Below are 8814 nucleotides of genomic sequence, written 5' to 3' on the forward strand. Positions count from 1 at the left end.
TAAAAATGGGCGTAGAGTTGCCCGAAGGATCAGATTTCAAGCCATTAAAAAGAGGACCCAAGTTCATAAATTCATTTCATTTTCCACACTTCTCTCTAAGAACCCTCTATAACCCACTCCAATATTCATCCACAAGAAAAATCAAAGGTAAATCAAGATCAACAACACAAAATTCATGGAACAAGGTGTATAAAACTTGATTGAAAGTTCATCTCTTTCAAGAAATCCCAAGGAAGGTGAAGAAGGGTTTTGGTGCAAAAGGAGGAATTCTACTCAAGGCTTGTTCCTACACCATCTAAGGTAAGTTTTATGACTTTCTCATGATGATTAAAGTATTTATACGTTGAAACACTTGGATTATAGGAGAGTGTAGAAAATGGGTTACAATTATGGGAATAGTGACGTTTTTGAGTTGTAGCTTAATATGAATCATGATTCTTCGTATGTTACGAGTATAGCTATGTTATAAATGATATCAAGAACATAGGAGAAACATTATATGGGGATGAAGGTAAGGTTGTAGTATGATTATGACTATGGATGACCATGAGAGTAAATTGTAGGAATTGAATAATGACGATGATATTATGAATGCTATTATTGATGTTTGAGAGTTGAAATATGGCATGCGGAAAGTAGTATAAACGAAGGAAATGCTGCCCAATTTTCCCTAAAAATAGTAGTCCATTCTTATAATTGCTTAGCTAACGACGGCATGAATTCTCTTGAAGGTATACATGAGTGCATCATAGGGGAAGCAAGCAAGCGATAAGAATAGTAAACGTAAAAGGTATGTGAGGCTAGTCCTTTCTTTCTATGGCATGAATCCGATGGTATGATTCTCCTTTCTCTACATGAATTCTCTATATATACCCCAGAAAGTCAAGAGTCTATGATCATGAATAGCTATATGAGATAAGAGATATGCTATGAGTACAATGACGATAAGCTTGAGCCTAAAGACTCTAGAGTTCATGTTATGACGTTCCTATAACGCTAATGATGTCGTATGTTGTATACACTCACCTCATACATTGCTTCCTCCGAGGTGAGGCAGAATACCATTAAGTTAAGTTTGTCAGGTATTGTATACACTCACCTTATGTATTGTCCCTTCAAGGTGAGGCAGAACACTATTAAGTTACAGATATCTATTATGGCATACACTCACCTTATACACTATTTCGTTCATGGTGAGGCAGAATACTTATAGATGTCCATAATAAAGTCGGGGGATCACGACCCTACGTCACCCCGACAAAGTATAGTTGTCCTTGGGTTCTTATGTATGTATTATGATGAGTATATAATGATGAGCATATTATGATGAGCATATTATGATGATGATATTACACCGCTCCTATATGGACGGGCAGACATACACACCACTATAGTGGGCAGCTTATACCCCGGACGCGGGAGGCCTGGACGCAGGCAATGATTATCACACCGCTCCTACATGGACGGGCAGCTTATACATTATCACACCGTACCTATATGGATGGGCAGCTTATACATTATTGCATACATGAGATGATGATGATTATGAGTAAGTCAGCATGTGCTATTTCTTCTATAAGTTACAGTCATATACAGTTGCGTCCTTATTGATGCTTCATTCATCTCATTGACGTATTTTCATTGTTATGCCTCTCATACTCAGTACAATGTTCGTACTGACGTCCGTTTTCTTTGGACGCTGTGTTCATGCCCACAGGTAGACAAGGAGGTGAGCTTGATCCAGACTCATAGAAGCTAGCAGCTGAATTGAGAGCACTCCATTGTTCGGAGGTGCTTATGATTATCTTTTTGTATATATGTATTTAGGGCATGACGGGGTCTTGTCCCGTCCTTATGTTTAGCACTCCAGTAGAGGATCGTAGATACGCAGTGTGGGTTATATGGTCTCACGAGATGCTATATAGTATAAATGTTATTTTGATGGCCAAGAGGCATATATATAAGTATTTATGTTTTATATGAAATATGATTTTCCTACGATTTGAGTATAAAAGTAATAAAAGAGCATGAAACGAGTATGATGAGACATAGAACGAGTGGTGCTCGGTGGTTAGCCCCGGGTACCCGTTGCGGCCCCTAGCTGGGTCGTGACAGTTATGCTGTGTTTATGGTTCACCGTGCTCCTCGCTCGAGGGTCGGGTTCCACTTATGTTTGGCGTTATGCTGTGTTTGGCGTTATGCTGTGTTGTGATGTGTGACGGGGATTCGGAGATTTGAAACTTTCTGGTGTTATGCTGTGTTGTGGCACCATCGACAGGCGGGCGACCACATTTTCCAGTGCCCTATGCATAATTTATACTTTGGAAATAAACATTTTGATATGTATTATTTTCTATATATCTGATTCGATTATTATTCAGATTTATTTCTGTACCTTCTGTTTTGCATACTCAGTACATATTTCGTACTGACCCCCTTCTCCGGGGGCTGCGTTTCATGCCCGCAGGTACAGACGCACAGCCTGGTGATCCACCTGTTTAGGACACCCTTTCTGCTATTCGGAGTGCTCCTCTCTTTCCGGAGCTTATACTTTTGGTATATATATTTTTATTAGTGCATTTGTATATATTCGTTCATGGGTACGGCGGGGGCTCTGTCCCGTCATGTGATTCTGTCGGTCTGTTTAGAGGTCTGTGGACATGTTTGTGGGTTAGGGTCTTTCTGTATGGATGTATGTACATGTCGTTTGGGCGATCCCATACGCCGAGGCGGCCGGTCCGGATATGTTGTTTGGGCGATCCTATACGCCGAGGCGGCCGGTCCGCATATGTTTATATATTGCTTGGTTAGCCCTGTGTGGCTTTTGTTGGTATTTTCTGCGTGCAGGATATATTGGATAGTCCGTAAAACAAAGGAAACACTGCCAAAATTTTTCTGGAAATTACCTAAATTTGAAATAAAGCCTTGTCGGCTTCCGCCATATACTAGAATGAGTTGATAGAATTTGAGATAATATTTGATAGATGTGTTTGGGTGCCCAGATCGGGCACTAGTCACGGCCTAAGGTGTTGGGGCGTGACAGAAGTGGTATCAGAGCGGTTTGTCCTCGGAGTGTCCACAGATCGTGTCTAGTAGAGTCTTGTTTATCGGTGTGTTGTGCACCACATCTATAAACAGGAGGCTACAGGACATTTAGGATGTTGTCTTTTCTTCTGATCTTAGATCGTGCGATAGAACTGTGGTATTAGGATGATTCTGTTTTGATCTGTTGTTGTTTTTCTTTCAGTGATGCCTCCGAAAAAGGCGACGGCCGCCCAGAAGAAAAAGGGCGTAGTAGGAGAGACCAGCCGGGCTCAGAAGGGTACTCGGACCCTTGCTCAGATGATGCGTGATATTACGTCCCGGCCAGCCGACTCTGCTACGTCTTCATCGTCAGAGGAGTCTGGAGCAGCTTCATCATTAGCTCCAGGGGCTTCAGCTCCCGCGCCTCCAGCTCCTCAGCCAGGGGCGGAGGACAGGACACTGAGAGAGGCTGTGCAGTTATTGACCACTCTGGTAGCGGGACAGGCTCGCAGACGCGGGCGGAGAGATGATGATGATGACGATAGGCGTAACAGCCTGAGGGTTCGAGAGTTTCTATTATGTGGCCCTCCAGAGTTTTACGGGTCTAAGCCCGACGAGGACCCCCATGACTTTATTCGGGGGATGCGGCGCTCACTAGATTTGGTCAGGGCTTCAGAGACTGTGTCTGTTGAGTTGGCTTCGCATAGACTACGGGATGTCGCTGCTCACTGGTATGAGTCCTGGGAGCTATCTAGGGGTGAGGGTGCTTCCCCAGCTACTTGGGACGAGTTCGTGGCTGCTTTTACCCGCCACTTTTTGCCCCCAGAGTTACGGCGGGCGCGGGTTGACCGATTTTTACATCTGCAGCAGAGGGGTCGGAGTGTTCGTGAGTATAATATGGAGTTTGATTCTCTGGCCCGGTACGCACCTGCCATAGTAGCAGATATGGCCGATCGGATGCACAGATACGTGATGGGGTTAGACCGCTACTTGATTGATGGCTATATGGCGGTGGCATTGCAGACAGACATGGATATTGCCCAACTACAGGCTTATGCTCTGGGTATGGAGGACCGACATAGAGCCGATTATGCTGGTAGAGATCGAGACAGGAGGCCGCCCAAGAGGGCCAGGTCCGCTGGGTATTCTGGGGAGCCTCAAGGCGGGCAGCCTCAACAGTATGTTAGACAGTCTTCTCAGCCAGGGCAGAGTGCGCCCCCGCAGTCTACCGGAGAGGGATTTGATAGTGCCAGATACTTAGGAGCAGGCCAGAGCTCCAGGGTTCCAGGTTCACAGGTGAGCCAAGGTTCCAGCCAGGCGAGGCCACCTATGCCTCGGTGTTCGTATTGTGGGAGATCTCATCCAGGAGAGTGCTACCGAGCTACGGGAGCCTGTTTTTCTTGCGGCCGTCAAAGCCATATGATGCGTGATTGTCCAATGGCAAGTGGTTCTGGTAGTACAGTTCAGCCGATGGGATCAGCCGCGGGTTCATCTTCTACTCCCTCAGCCATGCGCCCTGTGGGACGAGGTATGCCGGTACAGGCGGGTCGCGGTCGAGGCCGTGGCGGTGCTTCAGGTTCTAGCAGTCCTTCGAACCGCATATATGCGTTGGCCAGCCGACAGGACCAGGAGGCGCCACCAGGTGTGTTTACAGGTGATTTGAATTTCTAAATTCGTTACATTGATTGGTAAGAAATTGATATATGCTACTCAAAAGGAAACTAACCCGGAATGTTGTGAGACCCTATAAGACTAATGTAACATTCGAGGACGAATGTTCTAAAGGGGGGAGAATGTTATACCCCGTATATTTATACGTCAAATTATTCGCAAGCAAGTCGAATCAAGTTAAAGGTGGAATTATTTTCGGACACGAAATAGAAATCTTTAATTTTTTAAATTTTAATTAAAACATAAATTGTTTATAAATTTTATTGGTATAAAGATATTATTGGAGATTAGGGGTAAATTAACTATGATTATATTATTAAGTGGGATTAAAATTTAATCACTTCATTAATTAATTAAGCCTAAGGGGCCATGTGGGCCCCACCCGAATAAAAAAAAAAGAAAAAAAAAAGGGGGGGAATCAAATCTGAAAATTAAAGAAACAAGGTGCAAAAGTGAGTCCTCAAAAGAGGGAATACGTGTAGCAATATGGGGAATAATATATAAAATAAGGCATAGTGCAAATGACACTTTCCAACTCCACTTGTTGAAAAATCAGCTTTCAAGAACTAAACAAACCAAGAAAAAGAAGAGTTGAAAGAGAAGGAGGTCACGGCTAGAGTGGAGAAAAAAAAAATCAGTTTTGTGATTTAATAAAATTCTAAGGAGAAGACAAGGAGAGGGAGGTGGAGAAGCAAGAATAAGTATAAGAATTTAAGACACAAATTGGAGCCAAGTATTCAAGGTAAGAATTGGTTATTTCTTTTACATTTATAATGAGTTTGGGTACATTATGAACATGTATAGATGATGAATTGAATGTATATAATTTTTTTTGCATGTCGGTATTGGATTGTTGTTGTTGAAGTTGAAGTGAGCCGTGAGTGATAGGTTTAGATGGAATCATGCTTAATCTTCTTGTACATGTATTGGGAGTAAATTGAATGTGTTGTGGTGTGGATAAATGGATAAAAAAAATCATGAAGTTGTCGTAGTTGTGTTGAAGCCGTGTAGGGGGCTGTTTTGAGGCTAGTTGTGCGTTTGACGTACATTGTATATTTTATGAAAATCATATCGTTATATTGTGGATTGTGATACAAAACATGACTTAAAAATAAGGAAAGCAACGAGAGGGTTGCTCACAGTTTAGGGGACTGGTTTCGGCCAGCTTTGGATTGTTGGAAATTTTTTTTTGGATTGTTGGAAAAATATTATGTGAATGGTTTAGAAGTCCTCTAATGTTGTTAGTATGGATTTGGGTTAATAATCGAATGTACGAACGATATTGTGGCTTGAAAGTAAGCCGTTGAAACGAATATTTGGAAAGTTGTTGAAAGATGTAAAAGAGAGCTATTAATGTTGTTTTGCCTTTCGAATTGATTATTGATGTTGCTAGGTTGGTTATTGTGGTTGTTGTTGTTGATTTTGAGCGAGATAAATTCTCGGGATGGCCTATTTATAGGGGAAGTGCTGCCGAATTTTCTGTAGAATTTAATGATTAGTTGGAAAGAATGGCTCAAGTGCCCTTAACTAATGTTTGGTATTCGTTGGCGTATTTGTAGACCTTGGGGAGCCCGAGGCGTAGATTGGAAATTTACTTTAGATTGGCTATTTCGGAAGTGCGTAAGAGGTATGTAAAACAACCTTCCTTCTTTTGGCATGCCTTAGTTTCACATAGGCTAGATTAGAGCTTTAAGGGAATTCCAAATTCGAGATCCGAGCATGTTATGATCCATATATATATTCTTTGACACTCTTATGTATGTTTTTATGAAATATGAACCATGATGTATTTGAAGTAATCGCTTTCCGAAATTCGCATAGAAAATGTTCACTTTAAGAAATTTTGTAATCTCTGAATGCCATATTTTTTGCATAGAGGCTCGGATCGCTCCAATAATTTTTATAGGAGTTTGCTTGATGTATAATGGGTATGTTTTTCATAGGCGGGCTCAGTTCGGGTCTATACTCGTCCGTGGGTCCCACGACGCCCTTTATGTAAATTCGACAACTTTGAATCAAAAAGTGATAATTATTACTCCGATTTCGAATATGACTATTTTACTTATCCTTCGGATTTATAATAATGATTTTATGCATATGATTCCTCACTACTCCGCTCATGCCTACTATGATATCGTTCGCCGGTTCCCGGGCCGGTTCTGTTGTCGTGCGCTTTTTGATACATTCCGGTGTTATGCTGTGTTTATGGTTCACCGTGCTCCTCGCTCGAGGGCCGGGTTCCACTTATGTTTGGCGTTATGCTGTGTTTGGCGTTATGCTGTGTTGTGATGTGTGACGGGGATTCGGAGATTTGAAACTTTCTGGTGTTATGCTGTGTTGTGGCGCCATCGACAGGCGGGCGACCACATTTTCCAGTGCCCTATGCATAATTTATACTTTGGAAATAAACATTTTGATATGTATTATTTTCTATTTATCTGATTCGATTATTATTCAGATTTATTTCTGTACCTTCTGTTTTGCATACTCAGTACATATTTCGTACTGACCCCCTTCTCCGGGGGCTGCGTTTCATGCCCGCAGGTACAGACGCACAGCCTGGTGATCCACCTGTTTAGGACACCCTTTCTGCTATTCGGAGTGCTCCTCTCTTTCCGGAGCTTATACTTTTGGTATATATATTTTTATTAGTGCATTTGTATATATTCGTTCATGGGTACGGCGGGGGCCCTGTCCCGTCATGTGATTCTGTCGGTCTGTTTAGAGGTCTGTGGACATGTTTGTGGGTTAGGGTCTTTCTGTATGGATGTATGTACATGTCGTTTGGGCGATCCCATACGCCGAGGCGGCCGGTCCGCATATGTTGTTTTGGCGATCCTATACGCCGAGGCGGCCGGTCCGCATATGTTTATATATTGCTTGGTTAGCCCTGTGTGGCTTTTGTTGGTATTTTCTGCGTGCAGGGTATATTGGATAGTCCGTAAAACAAAGGAAACTCTGCCGAAATGTTTCTGGAAATTACCTAAATTTGAAATAAAGCCTTGTCGGCTTCCGCCATATACTAGAATGAGTTGATAGAATTTGAGATAATATTTGATAGATGTGTTTGGGTGCCCAGATCAGGCACTAGTCACGGCCTACGGTGTTGGGTCGTGACATTTATGCCTCTTAAAGGAACCGTCAGAGTGTTCTTTATGTCTAAAAATCCACATGGACCGAATAACATGCACATTAGGTGGGCGAGGCACTAACTCCCATGTCTTATTTTTAATAAGAGCCTTATATTCATCTTCCATAGCCATTTTCCAATTCGGGTCACATACGGCAGACACGGGGTTACGAGGAAGGGGAGATTTGGACGCATGAGTGATGAAGCTGTATTTTGGGTTAGGCTTGACAATACCATGTTGACTCTTAGTGATCGATTTTTGGACTGGGAGAGGACAGTGGACTGTGGCGGGCGGGGGCTGGACAGTGGGGCTGGCGGTAGCAGCTGAGGGTGAGGCAGATGTGGCCGTGGGTGGTGGGCTGCTAGGACCAGTGGGCAGCGGAGTATGGTCGTTGGAAGGTGGGTTGTTTTGCGAGGCTAAATGGTGGATTACATAAGGAGAGGGTCCATCATTCAGAAAATCATAATGGTGACGATCTAAGGGAGTATGTAGCTTAGCAAAAGGAAATTGGGTTTCATCGAACACGACATGATGACTTATGATGATTTTCTTGGATGATAAATCATAACATTTGTAACCACGATGATGGGATGGATAGCCTAAGAACACACATGGGATGGAACGGGCTTGAAGCTTGTTAATGGTATTAGATGGGAATAGGGGGTAACATAGGCAACCGAACACCCGAAGATGAGAATAGGATGGGTCTTTGTGATAGAGTACTTTTAGAGGAGATTGATAGGCTAATCCTTTATGAGGAAGAATGTTGAGGAGGTAGGTGGCCATTTGTAATGCATGATGCCAAAAAGAAGGAGGTAAAAACGCATGAGTGAGTAAAGTACGAACCATGTTGTTTATTGTTCGATTTTTTCTTTCGGCCTTTCCATTTTGTGATGAGGTATGAGGACAGGAGAGGCGAAAAGACAAGCCATTAGATTTACAAAACTCCCAGAATGGACCGTTATCAAATTCCCTCCCATTATCACAT

Source organism: Lycium barbarum, chromosome 9, assembly GCF_019175385.1.
Source record: "Lycium barbarum isolate Lr01 chromosome 9, ASM1917538v2, whole genome shotgun sequence".
In the NCBI taxonomy this organism is placed as follows: domain Eukaryota; kingdom Viridiplantae; phylum Streptophyta; class Magnoliopsida; order Solanales; family Solanaceae; genus Lycium; species Lycium barbarum.